Genomic DNA, 14,144 nt, shown 5'->3' with positions numbered 1-14,144 from the left:
AGCTGTGCTCTGCTTCCTGCAGGGGGCAGAGCGCCCACGGCTGCCAGGAGGGAGGCCTGAAGAACCCACAGGCGGCAGGATGGCGCGTGGAACCACCCCCACCCCCACCTTGAAACAGAGTTCTAAACCTCCACGTGGACCGAATTAAACATTCTTCTGGGGGAGAGGGGCCATGGGTTTTCCTCAGGTTTTCCAAAGCCCACAGCTCTGGAAGGTTGAGAACTCCCAGTCCCATCATAGTTAACATTTTTTGAGCTGCATAATGCTTTGTGCTAGGTGGATCCTGTCCTTATTTACATTTTTTTTTTTTTTTACATTTTGTTAATCGTGGATTTTTTTTGCATTAATTTTGACATTTTTAGAGTATTGCATTAATACTGAGGGTTGGGTTTTGTTTGTTTGTTTTCGTATTGCCTAGTATTTTGCATCCTCATCAACCTCGCCCTAACCAGGTGCAGCCCTGTGCTGTGTCACTGTTTATGGGAGGCCTGTTATCTCTATTTACAGTTGAGAAAGGCGAGATTCTGAAAGGTTAAGTAACTCTCCTGAGACCACTAACTGGCTGAAGGAGGAGATGAGATGTGAACTGAGGTCGTCTGATTCCTGTCTCCTGCAGCTGAGCATGAAGATCCAAATCTTCGCCTTTGAGAGGGTCTGAGAAGATCCCTGCCAGCCTCCCCAGCTTCATGCCCTGCCCCAGGCTCCACTCCCTCTGATGCCGGGGCCCAGGCTCTGGACAAGCTGGGATACTTCAAGGCCTTGTCACTGCTGTTTCCTCCCAGGCTCTCTCCCTCCAACCACGCTTTCTGCCTGTTCACGGCCTCACTGTCCTTCCAGGTGGAGCTCAAAGCTCTGCCTCACACCTTATCGTAGTGCACATCATACCACACTGTCATTGTCAGATCCCCACGCCTAGTGGGGAGCCTGGGGCACAAGAGAGGCTCAAACCATCGATGATTTCAATTATTTTCTTTCAACTCCTACAGTGTGCAAACCCCTGTGCAAAGCGGGAAGAAGAGGGTCCGGTCCGCCACTGTGGGAGTGAAGACAAATAAATTTACACACGGCCCTGCCTTCCGAGCACACACATATTTGTAATGTGGACAGAAGACACGCACAGCAACATGGGGCAGGGAAGAGAGCCTATATGGGAGACATCAGACACGGCCATGCCACAAGGAACCTCCTGCAATCACATAAAGATAACAGGGAGAATCTGATAGGTGTTATCAGGGAGACACAGATGAATGGAACTGTCAAGCAGACCAAGGGATCGAGAGAAACCAAGGAAGCCTCCCAGGAGGAGGTGGCCTTTGACTCCTAAAGGATGTGCTGGTTACACATGCAGCCATGGAGAAGGACAGCTCAGGTGGAAGAGTCACAAAAAGGTCAGGAGGGTGGAAGTAAATTTCAGGCAGGTTTTGCAAGAGGAGTGAGGAGAGCACGGTGGAGAAGCAATCGAATTCTCCCCACTGCACAGTATGGGTGATGTCCTGTGACTCACTGGCCACAAAGCCATTTCCAGGCAAGAGATGCATTTCCTCAGCAGGCAGGCAGCAGGTCAGTGGCTGAGCACCAAGACCTTTCCAAATCTCACTCCAAACCTGAGTCTGCAGTGGGGGAGCCCCAGGGAGCCCTGTTTCACCATGGACAGCCCAAAGACTCATGGGAAACCCCTCAGAGCCCATAAGCATTGATGGTGTCTTTTTCAAGAGCCTTGCTTTCTCCGTCTGTAAAATAGGTGCATCGAACATTATCATCTTTATGGGCTTTTTGAACTCAGGAAGATGAGACTGTTGTTTAACAATAAATCCAACTCAGTAGATGCTTATGGAGCGCTAGCTGCAATTTGCTAGGTTGTGCGGGAAAAGGAGGCTTATGTGCTTTAAGGAGCTCATGGTGAGCTGGGAGGAGGACACATGGACACTGATAAGAATCCTGGGGGAGAGACCTTGTTTCCTGCCTCTGCTGCCTCTTTACACCCAACCTTCCTGCCAAGGAGGCTCCTGGCACACCCCCAGTGACTGGGCACACACAGTTCTGCAAGGAGTTCCTGGCCTGGTGGAGATTCAAGGGCCACATAGTTAATGCCCTGCCCAAACAGATCAGCCATGGACCACTGCTTGAGAGAGAATGTTCATCTCAATAGCCTAAATGATGGACACCTACATAGCAAGTGCTCAATAAATGCTTATGAATGAATCATTCGTGAAGTCTTAGCCCGCAGAACAGAGGGTTGCACATGACCCAGATATCAATGCCCATCGATTTCTCCACCAAGCTTTTTCTGAGAATGCACTGTGCGCCAGGCTGTGCTTGCTGCTCCCAGAGGCCGGCAGGGAGACGGACAGACACGGCAGGTCAGGAAGTCCCTCCTCAAATCACGCTGGTTTAACTGGTGCTGCAGAACTGGGACCAGAACTCAGGTCCCCAACCTTAGTCTTCACAACCTTAGATTTAGTCTCAGACCAGTCCCCATTCTTCCCCATGCTCTGTGCTGCTGGGCACACCAAGATGGGGCTTCCTTTCATATGTGGGCCCTGCATGGCATGGGGCATAGGATGTGTGCACATGATACATGTCTAATATTAGAGTCTTTCATCCCCTGGTCACTTGGAGAGACGCTGCCATGCATCAGACCCTGAGCTTGGCACTGGTCACAGGCAAATGTAAGTCGTGGTCCCTGCTGTGAGCAGTTGCTGTATTGATGCTCTGGCACCAGCCTGAAGCACAGTGCTTAGCACAGGGAAGTACTCCATAAATGCTGAGCGAAAGATGGAAGGAAGGAATGAAGGGACGAATACATGAATGGGAGTAAAGTTTGCCGGATTAGAGCAGGCTGGCTCCCCCTGCCACCTGCTCCCTTTCCTATATCATGACCCTCACCCATGAACACATTGGTTGGGCGCCTGCTGTGTGGCAGATCCAACTTTAGGTGCTGCAGATACCTTCACCACGCTCCACCCCACTCACCGCTGGGTTCCCAGCACCTGGGATACAGCATTTCAGTAGAGGGAACCGAATGGAAGTCCAGGCTGCAGAGAGAGGCAGCCTCCAATCGTGCCCTCTCCCTCTGCCCCTCCAGGCAATGCCAGTTCAGCCCCTTTCTCCAGGGGAGGCGGCTGGAGACAGTGCTGCCTGTTTTCATGGTTGACCTGTCTCCTAGGGCTTGGGCTTTGCCTGTGGGGCCACGTCACTCTGTCCTGGCAGCTGCAAAGACCCTCCAGAACAATCATTCCCCCAAGAGGAATGAGGGGTGAGGCCAGGGAAGCTCCTGAGCCACTTACTCAGGAGGGCACATCCTCTGGACACATGATCCCATTGTCTGGGCATCCCAGATCATCTCCCCAGGGCCTCTCCCCTCCTCCCCAGTCTAGTGTTATTTCCTCAGGACTAGGCCAGGGAGTCCAGGGCTGTGAGATAGCCAAAGCACACGTTGTGCACACTGATGCTGACCAAGATGTGGGGGCCCTACTGGAAATTCAGGCCTGGAAGACTCCCAGAGCCACCTGGCCCAATTTCTTTATTTTGCAGGTGGGAAAACGGAGGCTCAGAAACACACACAGGCAGTGCAGGGGCTAGAGGAGAAGCTGGGCCTCCCGGGTTGATGTCTAACTGGAGAGAGTCAAACCTATCTCCTCATCCTTCAGTTCACTCAGCTGGCCTTGGAAGAGTTAGACCCATTTTCCAGATGGGAGAGCTGTTAGCTCTCTGGACTCTCGCTGATGGTGTGTCTGGAACCATTGGCTGTACCGAACAGGCCGTCCATGAGGAGTGCTGGCTGCCTCCACAGCTGAGAGTGGAGATATTGCAGTTGATGACCTGAGAGAGTTTCAAGCCACCACTCCTATGACCACCTCTTTCTGGAATGTCCTTCCTCACTGGATTTCCCCCTGGATCCTCACAGTGTACCACACCCAGGCCCCTGCCTGGTACTCAGCACACCATTTCAACCGGGGTATATATTTATCTCATGTACGTACTCAACTAGAGGGCCTCAAAGCCACGGCTCTATCCTGGCACCTACTCAGTGGCAGCCTACAGTAGGCCCTCAGTAACACACTGCGGACGGATCGTGAGAATTCTCGTGTTTTCTGTTCTAAGGCTTGTGGCCAATCACAGTATTAAAAAGACATTAGCTTGTAAGCACATGTAATAAATAACTTCAAAATGCAATGGGTATTTAATTTTAAAGCGTGCCTTTAACATTTATGTAAAACGCTTTTTTGTACTCGTTCAATAGAAACTTATCTGGCCACTGGGTAAAGCTAGCAATAGAACTACTGGTCCGCAATGTGGTAAGTGATGGATGAATGGGCGGGTGGACAAGGGACAGAGGGGAAGTAGGGAGGGAGAAGAGGCAGAGCCGGGGGCTGGTTGGCCATCATCCTAGGGGCAGACACTATTGTTTCATCCTTGCTAACAGAATTCTAGCTCTGCCCATCATCTTCTAAGGGGCCTCATCCTTTAGTAGAGACTGTGTTCCTCCCAAGCCTTAGTGATTGAATCCTGCTTGGACTAAATCCACCATGATGGTTTCCTTCATCTGGCCAGAGAGGAGGTTGGGTGTGAACATAAGATACAGTTGAGCCACTGAGATGTGAGAGGAGTTATATATCCAAAAAGGAGGAGGAGGAGGGAGAGGAGGAGGAGGAGGAGGAGGAGGAGGAGGAGGTTTGAACATTGTTGGGTGAAGATGTGCCGTTTGGAGCGGCTACAGCCATTTTTGCCACAATGAGGTAACAAGCCCTAGGTCCATGGCCAGCAGACTGAGGATGGCAGAGAGGAAAGGCAGAAAGAAGCCTGTCCTTAAAGACATTATTGAGATGCTCATGGACAAAAACAAGAGTTCAGCTCCTACGGCATCTCATCAACATTGTATCAAAACGACGGTGAGTGAAACGTTATTTGAAGACCCCGGGCACACTTTTATCCAGTCCTCTGGTGCTTTGCTTTGAGTTCCTTCTTTGGAGGAATGTTCTTGCTCTCCTTTTCCGGGTTCTTAATCTGCAAAATTCAGAAGGTATCTCCTTGTCTGGAAAACCTTTCTTGTACCACCCGCACCGGTGCCGTCAGCATTTACCATCCAGCTGCGGTGTGCTGGTAAGTATTTAACACCCAGCTCTCCAAAAAAAGGAGGGGAAAGCCCTGACTTTTAGCATCTGCCAGTGGCCATGCTGTAGATATCCTCCTTGTCATGACCAGTTTCAAGGTACAGACATGCTACCCTTGAGTATGAAGTTGGGAAGAGGTGTGCGAGCCGATGGGAGTCCATTCCAGGCACCACTGGCTGGATCGGCCGCCTGCGGTCTCTGTCCCTCCACAGCCCCCAATAATACAGCGCCAGGCCTGGCCATATTGGAGCCTGAGGCCAAAGGGAAATCTGTAATATGGACCCTGTCTTCATTTAAAAGTTTTATATCTTTTGTTCACCCATTACTTTTTGCATTACTTTTGATTTTTAAAGCATTGCAATGAAGTGTTATTTACCTCGATAGTGAATTTAAGCACCACATTAAATTTTGTTCCTGAGATAAGTGCCTCACTCACTTCACCCTGGCCCTGGCCCTGACATAATAGCCCATGCTGCACTGTAATAATTACCATTGCTATAGCTGCCTCCCCTACCAGGTTGTGAATCACGGGGACAGGAATTCATTTCTAGGACGCGGCACACAGTAGGTGCTCAATAACTAGGGTCCAGTGAGAGAATGAATGAATAGATGGATGGACCAGTCGCTCAGTTTCTTTGCCAACAAAATGACATGCTGATAAAATACATCCTCTGCTCTTGATTAGGCGTAGGTTTTGAGTTTCAGCTCTTCCAACTCAACAAAGATTAACCCTGCCCTTGACCCGGGTGAGCCAGCCCCTGCACTGGGTATCTTTACCAGGGCCAATCTGCAGATGCCTCCAGCCTGGGGTAGCGACAGAAGGAAGTTGAATCTGGAAAGTGGAGACTGTACTAGGACCAGGGTGGGAAGTCACCGAGAGGCAGCCGCTCCTTAGATCCCAGGAAAGACTTTCTAACCGTCTGCATCAGCGCCCTCGAGAGGCAACAGAGTTCCTGTCTCTGGATGGGTCCCAGGAGGCTGCCGTTTGGCAGGGTCCATGGAAAGGAGATGCAAGCCGTGAATGCTTCAGGATGACTTCCAGCTCAACAATGTGATGGATCATCCGCCAGCTGAGGGCCCCAGGACTTGTTCCCATGCCTGCTTGCTTCTCACCCCGAGGACCTCCACAGAAGAGCTCTTCCGGGGATGCCTCATTGGCTTCACAGGCATCTCCCTGGGCTCCGGTCAGGGTTCGGGTGGGCGTCGAAGGGTTCTATGTCTAGGAGAGGGTCCATGGCTTCCATTTTTTAAGCACGTGATAATGCTGTGCCCATGGCAAAGAGCTCCATACACACATTTGCTTATTAATACCCACAGAACCCTCAGTTAATCTACCCATTTTACAGATAGGAATCAGAGAGCAACTTGCCCAAAGTCACCTCGCTGGTAATCGATGGAACTGAAATTGTAACCTAGAACCAACCGTCTGATTCTAAGAGTCCATGAGCTTAACCACATCGAATTTCTAAGATAGACCCCCCGCCCTTGGAGCACTATTGACTGTGAAAACTAAAAAACAGGGGTGGGAAGGAGCAGATATAGCTATTTTGGTCCTTCTTCTGACCTCGTCTTGTCATCTGCTTCAGACACGCTCCCTGCTCTCCCAGCCCACTCACCACTGAAGCCCCTACGGCTCTTTCCCACCCACCACCACAGCCCTTCCCACCAAAGAGGAGCTCGTGTTCTCTAAAGAGGACTCTTCAGCTCAGAGATACATTCCCCATTTGGAGGGGGAGGAAGAGAACAAGCCGTGGGCATCTCACATGCCAGGCTCTACACACACGTTTCCCATCCTTCTCACCCAGGACCAGGAGCAGGTGCTTTTCCCATCTCCGTGTTCGAGGCCTGAAGCCTCCTATATGGTAGCCACTAGCCACATGTGGCTATTTGAATTTCTTAAATTTATTTTAAAAATTAAGCTCCTCAGTCACATTAGCCGCATTTCAAGTGTTCCATAGCCTCATGCAGAGAGTGGCTACTGTATTGGACAATGCATGCGGAAACAGAACATTCCCATTCTCGAAGCAAGTTCTATTGGACAGCGCTGCGCGGAGGAAGAACGAGGACTCTGAGGACGACTTGCTTCGGAGCCACACAGCAAGTTGTAAACAGAACTGGGATGGGACCCATACTTCTCGCTTCCAAAGCCTCTACTCCCAGAGCCTGGAATAAATTTGCCACCACCTGGCCCCAGAACAAGGAGGATTGTTTGCCTGGAATGGTAGGTTGACTTGGGAAACCAAATAAGAGATCAGAAGACTGTGGGTGAATACCAAAGTGGGGAAAAGGAGCCAGCTGTTCTTGAGGGCTATTTTTATCCTGCCCAGATAGCCTGGGGAGCTGCCCCCCTCCCCTTACAGCTATTTTTATCTCGGGAGCTGGAATCAGAACACTGTCTCCCATGGATGGTTGGGAGGATGCACTGATACATCAAATTCCAGCATCAGGACCTCCCTTCGGCTGACAGCTTCCAAGGCGGCTTCATATCCATTCTCTGAGGCCATTCTCCTACCAGTTTGGGAGGCCAGCATAGTCAATGGAGAGCGCAACCCCCAAATAACAGACAGGGGAACTGAGTACCACGAGCTGTTTCAACAGCTTGTATATGGTAGGGCTGGGATTTAAACTCAGGCTGAGACGGCTCCCGGCTCCCTCCTTTCTGAGCAGGGGACTCAGCTGAGTGACAGCAAACAGCCACATTTCTTGCTGACCCCACCTCACCCCTTTCTGGGTAAATGGGCAAGTTGAGTAAACACGTTACAGGGAACTCTAATCTTTTTCTGCCTCCTCCATGGACTTGCTGGGAATCTGGCCAGTGGGAAGGCTTTTGGTGAGCCGAAAAAACACCCAATGCTCAGAAAAAACGATTTATTATTATTATCACCACCATCATCATCATCGTCAGCTACTAGTATGAAATCTATCATTGAAGGCGGCCTCCACCCCTTCCCCCTCTCTGGGCCTCAGTTTCCCTGCCTGAAACCTGAGCCGTCTGGCCCAGAGGATCTCCATGGGGCCTTCCTTCCAGCCTCGGCCTGCCATTTCTATGACCCATTCATTCAGTCAACAAGTGTTTATTGAGTTCGAGCAGCCCGACACGGTGGGGAAATGAGGGACCGGCTTCTCCAGAAGGCTCTCTGCCCGGGCTGCTTCAGCCACATACGCAAATTTCCTTGTGTTTTCAAAAGGCAAATTATGGGAAACATGTTATTCACCATAACACACTCGCCCCATCTCTCAGGGGGAAAAAAAGAAATCTCTTGAACCCCACCAAGAACTAAGCTAACAGAGGACAGAAACCCACCCTTGTTCCTTTGGGCGGCTTTCCAGAAGCGCGTCCCTGGTAAAAAGGGGAAACTGTATGCGGCCGTGTCTCTCTGGGCCGCTCTGGATGTCGTAAACAACCTGTGTTTGTCCCGGCTCTCTCCATCCTGAGGGTCAGTCACAGCCAAGGGGAAAACAGCCCTGGTCTGTGCCCAGCCGTCCCCAGAGGGAGGCAAATTGTCCGTAAATATTTTTATCTTCATGGTCACCAAGGCAGCTGCGAGGAAGGCTTTGATTCTCCAAGCCCCCAGACCACTCCCTTCCTCTGGGGACCGGGTGGTCAAAGCTGACCTGGGCGTCCCATCTCCCACCCCCAAATTACAGGCTGCTGCCCATGCCGCCGGCCCCCGGGAGGCGGTGGGCTGCGAGGCGGGGCCGCATGTACACCGTGGCTGGCCTCGGGCTGTAGGAATTGCGTCTCCCAGCCAGCTGGTTTCCTGCCGGAGCTGGGTGGTCAGGCAGGGAAGGGAGGACCCAGAGATGGTGCTCGGGGCGGGGAGAGGGCCCGGGGCTGGGCAGAGAGAGGCCCAAGGCCGCCATCTGGATCTGGAGTGGCCTTGCTTATCAGGGCTCGGGTGGAGGAGGCCTGAGAACATCCCTGACTGGGAAGTGGTTTACGGCAAAGCAGATGCTCGGAGGTCAAAGGACTTTCACGATTCCAGGAAAAAAACGGCTAACGGTGAAATTTCAGGCTCTGTGATAGCTACTGACAAAGGCACTGGGACCAGGGATTTCAACCCAGGACTCCTAAGAGCATCCCTCAGAGAAAGCGCCTGTGTCCCCCCCCCTTCCTTGCGGGAACTAACCTCCTTGCCTAACGAAAGAAGAGTGTTCCTTTCTGAAACTTTCTAGAAGGAAACACTGCGTCTCGATGTACATGAGACATGAGAACCTCAGAGGGTCAACCAAGTGCAAGGTCCTCAGGTTCTGTGGTTCCTAGATCCCTGAAGCCATAAAATGTTATGGCCCAAGTGCTAGACTTCTAATGCCTGTTGCTGCCAGCACCGAGGCTCTAAAATCCTGGAATCCTCCCTGGCAACGACTTTCGGCTTCTATGATTCTGTGCTTCTGAGGCCGATTTCTGTGATCCTTCAACTCTGTGACCTACTTCGGGGCAGACAAGGACCTCACACAAGGGGGCATTCATTCCCAGCAGGGATTACGTGCGGAGGAGCCCCGTGGGGCCAGCTGACGAGCGCGCTCCTCTGTCTGTGATGGGCAGCAGTCCATGGCCCAGAAGCTCCCTGAGCCCAACTTGCCTTCTGACCTTTCCCTGGCCATATCCTCACTTGGCTCCCACGTAATCCCGCCCTGCCCCTCCCCACCCACGTCACCAGGTATGGGCAAGGATGCTGCCGCAGCCACAGCCGGCTCCAATCCCCCCCCCTCCCCACCCCCCATACACACAGCACCCATTCCCAGAGGCAGAGAGAAAGGGAGGCAGTAACTCTGTTTCCTCAGGCAGCAGGCCCTCCAGGGACTCAGCATTGGAGAAGCCAGAGAAGATAGGCTTGTCCCTGGACCTAGTCCTAACTTGTTCCATCCTGATCTACCTGGCCGGCACCAGAACGGCCACGACTGGGTGATTAAAAGGTCCGTAAGCCTCCCAGTAGGTTCTTCCACCGCCCACTCCTGTGGAAATGCCATCTGTGGATGGGCCTTTGCAGAAAGATCTTGGAATGACAGCTGGAGGGGAAGGGGGACTCTTCGTGCCTCTTTCTCGTCTCACTCATTTATTCAACACCCAGCTCAGGGCACCAGAAAGGTGACCTTCCTTTTTTTTCTTTGACTAAACTAAAATCCAACTCCGGTTCATGTACAGTATCTCCGTGCTGGCAGGAAACTCAGTGTTGGTCATTACCTCCCCATTCACGTCTCCCTCTCCTGGTGCTGGTCATGCCAAGGCCCTGGGGTCTTCTGTAAAATAACACATTCCGGGAGGTCTTTCTGTCCTTCTGCCCCCATCTTTGGCCTCGTGGCCATCGCTATCTGTGCTGTGTGCTCTGGCCATGGGATCAATTCCTAGGTGTAGGTCTTATCACCCCCTTTGAATTCCTGGGGCAATGAGGCCTAAAAAAGGCTGAACAACTCACTTAAGGTCACACAGATTCAAGTTCAGGCTGACACACTGTGGAGTCCTGGCTGCTCACAGGGTCTGCTGTGACACACCCTTCAGTCCCTATGGATTTGTCTCTTGCCCTGGGGACCCTGGCACAGGTACCCAGCGGGTGCTGGGTGCAGAGGCTTTCCCTCCCACGGCCCTCACCCACCAGCCCTCAAAGCCCCTTTCATGGGCCTGTTCCACACCCCACTGGGGAAGCCAGACAAAACTGCCAGTGTTGGGATTATTTTTCTATTTCCAGATGGATCTGTTTTCTGGCTCCATCCAGGGCCTCCCATCACCGCGTGGGGGCCAGGGGCCCAGCGCCAGGTTAATATTAGGAGGCAGCAGGAAAAGAAGGCAGCCCAGTGCAGCTCCTCACAGAGTCCTGGGCTGTTCCACCAGGGCCGCCTCTGAGGAATATTCCTGGGGCATTTAAAGGGGCCTGGCAGCCAAGCGGGCCACGAGGAAGAAAGAATAGCCTTTATTTTCTTTAACAATTTTCAAGGAAGCGCTCAAGTGTCTCGTTTTAGTCCGGGGGCCAGCACGGAGTCCCCTGGTGATCTGCAGAGCTGAGCTGGGCTCTACTCACGCTGAGCTGAAGACAGCATTTTAAAATTCAACCAGGCAGTCACTCATTTAACCAACATTCACAGAGCACCTCCTTCCGAATTGTCAGATGAGGCACCACACACAGAGGAATAAAAGGTTTCTACCCCCATGCAGACCACGGCCTAGCAGGGAGGTGGCTGTTAGATAATTGCATGGGTGAAGGACATTGCCACTACGACAACGTGCTATGGAAAAGGAGGCCCAGATGTAGACAATAATAGTAGACCTTGGCTTTTTTTTAAAAAAAAAACTTATCAATCTAAATGCCTTGTTTCAAAAGAAGGAGAATAGTCCCAGAGAGAGAGACAGAGACTCCTAGGTACCCAGAAAGGGTACCAAGGCCAGAGCTGTACCCACCCATTTGGGCTGGGCGGTGGCAGAGCAGTATGGACAATCATGGGATTCTGGCAGCCTTGCCCTTGATCTTGGGGGAATAAGTAGATAAGACTGGGGTATAGGGAACTCACTGAACACCATTGATCAAAGCCAAGTGTATGAGAAAGTTATCTCCAAAGCTCATTGAGTCCGTCTGTTAACGGATTCATGACTCAGTTACTATGACAAAAACATCCAGTCCAGCTGGAAGAGGGAAATGTCCCATGCCCGTCCTGGTCTCCATGCCCAGGAACAGAATCAGCAGGGGTGACAAATCAGTGTGCGTCTAGGTGGGGCGCTGGGGCAGGGAGAGACGGGAGGGCCTCCGAGGCCCAGGAAATGACAGGGTGTCCTGTGTAAGACCGTCCATGGGGTCCGGGTGGCCTCAGGGGGAAGGGCCAGGGGAGAGTTCAGCTCATGCTGAAAAGAAACTTGATGTTCAAACCACCGGCGAGGTGAGAATGGGATGAGATTAACAACCAGTCCTGGGACAGAGGGGACAGGGGAGGGGAAGGGGCAGCGCAAGCAGAAATCAGTGAGTCCTTGGCAGAGGCCGGAGGGAAACTTCTGGCCCGGTCAGGGGACTGGGTCAGAATCCAGGGCCAAATGAGGTCTACAGATGTTGGCACACTCAGAATCCCAGCATGAGGCAGCACCACGCCAAAGGGGTCAACTGAGAGAGCACTGAACGCTCCGGGCAAACGGGCCAAGTGGCTTAGAAATAATGATACCACTGCTACTGATAGTGATAAAATATAAAAGGTTGGAATGGAAGTTCTCAATGGAAATATTCAAAGCTTGAGTGGGTGGGGTGATGGGAACCAGCAGTGGCAGGTGAAGCGCCCTGGGGCTGGCCGCCATGAGGAGCCTGGTCATCCCAGCTTGAAGGCACCAGGGCGAGGGGATGAGTTGGTGGAGCCAGCCAGGAGCTGCGGCCTTAGGAAAGCCGACATTGCCAGAGCTGGGGCAGGGCAGCGAGGGAGCAGACTCCGGCCTGTCTCCCCTCCTGCCTTCCCATCAATTGGTGCCTCCCACAGACCAAAGCCACTCAGAAGTGAGGTGAGGCCCTCAGCCTCTAGAGCAGTGGTTCTCAACCTTCTGGCCCTTTAAATACCGTTCCTCATGTTGTGCCCCAACCATAAAATTATTTTCATTGCTACTTCATAACTGTAATGTTGCTACTGTTATGAATCATAATGTAAACATCTGATATGCAGGATGGTCTTAGGCGACCCCTGTGAAAGGGTCGTTCGACCGCCAAAGGGGTCGCGACCCACAGGTTGAGAACCGCTGCTCTAGAGGTATCCTCCTGGGGCACGGACAAGGAAAGGCAGAGAGTACATGGGGGACCCGAGAGGAGGAGAAGAAGAGAAGTGTATTGTGACTGGTTGTCCACATACGTCCACCTTTTAAAAAAATGCCTGGGGTGGTAAGGCATGCCCTCTCCACTTGGCCACAGGCTCAGCACTCCCAACTGCCTTATGGTTCAACCGGCCCCGCGTGTACATAGTTCCCAGCTGGCTCTGTGGCCACTGGAGTTTGTGAGCCCCGGAAAGATAAACTCCGAGATGCCGTCCCGTCAGAGACCTAGACGACGAGAAGCGGTCACTTGTCCAACATGCCCCCAGCCCCTGCTCAGTGCTGGGGCCCAGCTGGGGTTCTGGGGACCCTGTGACTATCAGACCTGTTTTTAACCTCTGGGGGCTAATAGTCTATGGGGGAGATATGAATCTATTTGGTGAGAAAATACTGGTAGGCAAGCATGGATTCCTCTGGCCCTGCATTCGAGCTGGGGGAGACAGAACACAAACAAGGAAGCCCATCGATGTATAAGTGCCGGGAAGGAACAAAAAGCCACAAAGCGGTCTGAACACGACGAGAAAGATGTGGCAGTGATCAAGCGCTGTCTGAAGGACAACAGCAAGCTTCGTGGCACAACACAGCCACCATGTTTGTGCTCCTGGATCCCCGGGACCTGTGATGATCCTATCTTACACGGTATAAGGAGTTCCGGTGTGATTAAATGGAGGATTTTGAAGTGGGGACAGCATCCTGGACTGTCTGGATGGGGCCAATGGAATCATGAGAGTCTTTATAAGGGAAAGAGGGAGGCAGGGAAGTCGGAGAAAGAGATGCACCGATGGAAGCGGGGATCATGATCACGGAGAGTCTAGAAGATGCGGCTCTGTTGACTCTGAAGATGGAGAAAGGAGCCAGGAGCCAACAATGCAGCTTTAGAAGCTGGGAAAGGCCAGAGCCTCTGCCCCGGAGCCTCCAGAAGCAGCCCAGCCTGCACCCTGACGTTAGCCCATCAGATGCATTTTGGACTTGACCCCCAGAGATGTCAGGGAATAAACTTGGGTTGTTTCAGCCACTGAGTTTGTGGTCCTCTGTTATGCAGTGTTAGGAAGCTCATGCACCATGCCTGGTGCCTTGGCTGAGATAACAAAAACCAGAGCCCCCACCTGTGACCCCTCCATGTGGGACTTCCCGTAGCAGATCAGGGCCCCCAAGCAAGCATTCTAGCAAAAATGGCAGAGCGCCACGGCCTTTTGCTACCCAGCTCCAGAAGTCCCGTGGCACACTACTGCTCAAAGAGTCACAAACCCGCCCAGACT

The 14,144-nt window shown here is 52.3% G+C and overlaps 1 protein-coding gene across 1 annotated transcript in view; it reads right to left on the bottom strand.

Annotated features, from left to right (window-relative positions):
- The window catches only part of COL27A1 (collagen type XXVII alpha 1 chain), a 152,012-nt gene that overhangs the window by 128,677 nt on the left and 9,191 nt on the right, over positions 1–14,144 (bottom strand). The gene's annotated exons all lie outside the window — the stretch shown is intronic.

This window comes from Myotis yumanensis, unplaced genomic scaffold (assembly GCF_028538775.1).
Source record: "Myotis yumanensis isolate MYYU_CA2020_CCGP unplaced genomic scaffold, mMyoYum1.0.hap1 SCAF_12, whole genome shotgun sequence".
NCBI classification, from domain to species: Eukaryota; Metazoa; Chordata; class Mammalia; order Chiroptera; family Vespertilionidae; genus Myotis; species Myotis yumanensis.
This window is presented reverse-complemented; position numbering and strand designations above follow the sequence as displayed.